This window comes from Astatotilapia calliptera, chromosome 3 (assembly GCF_900246225.1).
Source record: "Astatotilapia calliptera chromosome 3, fAstCal1.2, whole genome shotgun sequence".
Classification (NCBI taxonomy): domain Eukaryota; kingdom Metazoa; phylum Chordata; class Actinopteri; order Cichliformes; family Cichlidae; genus Astatotilapia; species Astatotilapia calliptera.
In genome coordinates this window covers 35,382,204-35,383,863 of record NC_039304.1, presented here as the reverse complement: position 1 = coordinate 35,383,863, position 1,660 = coordinate 35,382,204, and positions in this window count along the sequence as shown.

Below are 1,660 nucleotides of genomic sequence, written 5' to 3'. Positions count from 1 at the left end.
GTCCTCCACTCTAATGGAAAAAAACGCAGAAGCTGGAGATGCAGCGTGCGAGGGCGTGACGTCATGCAGCTGCGCGCCCAATAACCTTAATAAAGCCATTAAGAGCCTCCATTTACATCAAGCTGTTAAGGCAGTCGCAACAAATGGTTTGCCAGCGGCGAGCAGGTTACACGTGTATAAGACGTGTAAGAGCGATTCCAGCTGAATGGAGCTCACTTATTAACCTCGAGGAAGATCAACATTTATAATAGCTTATTATGTATTTATGTAACCCGCAGGCCACCAAAACCGTGACACCAAAACCGAATAAGTTTGACATAAATCTCTAAAATTGAAATAAAAACGGCTAAATTGTGACGATTTTTAAGCGTCTGGATCTCAATGAAGGAAGTCTTCATTGCCACCCTGCCTCAGTTCTTCAGTATGTTTAGAAACCCCACGTTTATGCTCTTCGGTTTTGAGGGAGTGAGGAGTCTTATTCTTTTACTCTTAAGAGCAAAGTTTCAAAGTATTTCAATCCCTCAACTTAAACAGCACCAAGGGTGGAAGTGGAATTAAGCAGAAAAAAGAAAAGAAAATCACATTGCTTCTTTATCTGAAATTGCCGTTACTGTATAAATCGTGATAACTGCTGACAAAACTTTTTCTATCAAAGTTTGCTTTTGTGCACTGAAAAATCCCCCCAATCATATTTCGAGAATGAGTAAAAAATAACATGGTTGTGCTCAAGAGTTTACTTGGCAGAACACTTGGGGATCTTGCAGATTTTTTTTCTCCCAAAAATTCTGCCCCTAAAATGGCAGTTATATTAAACACTGAATTAAAATGTTATGTAGGAAATATGGTGTGTATAGGACATCTGAAATCGTACCATGCTTAAAGGCGTTTCTACAGAAAATCAAAGAAGAACTCATCTTGGAACTAGGCAGCCTTGCCTGAAGTATGCCCACCTCTGCTATCATCAGAAGAAATACAACATTAACCCTAAAGGGGTGGAAAAAAATCCTAAGAGTCTGAGTTTACAGAGCAAATGCCATACAAGTGCGGGTGTAATCTACAAGCTGCACTGATCAAAAGGCAAGATGCATCAAGCTCTGGGTGGCTTATCACCTCAGGTCAGCATTTTCCCAGTGAAAGTCATATACTGATAGCTTAAAAATATTTGTATAACAAGTCATTCATTTATCAAAAATCACTTGGAGTCCAGAACACCCTTCATTTAGTTTTTACCCGCTTTATTCTCTTTAATTTACATTAGGTCGATCTGCTGCTCCTGATTAAAATAAATGTGTAAATTGTGTTCACATTAGCTAAAGAATAAGAAGAGAAGTGCAGTTATGCCATCTTCACAGGATTATTTATCTAGTAGAAAATGCAGAACAGCAAAGAGACATTTCACTGCCTCTTAGAGAGCCGTGAGTTTTGATATTTCACAGTAACTTTTGTTTTCTTGCAACATGTTTTTCATCCCTTCTGATCAATAAAAACAAGACACTGCCAGCTTGGAATAACACTTTAAAGAAGAAATGATCTGACACTTATCACTCATTTAAAAAAAGGTGTCTACAGCATAAACATTTTTTCCCCTTTGGACATATGATGCTGCTAATGTTTGCATGGTTTGTAATGAAGGCCAGCCAGTCACTCCTGAAATAAGGAA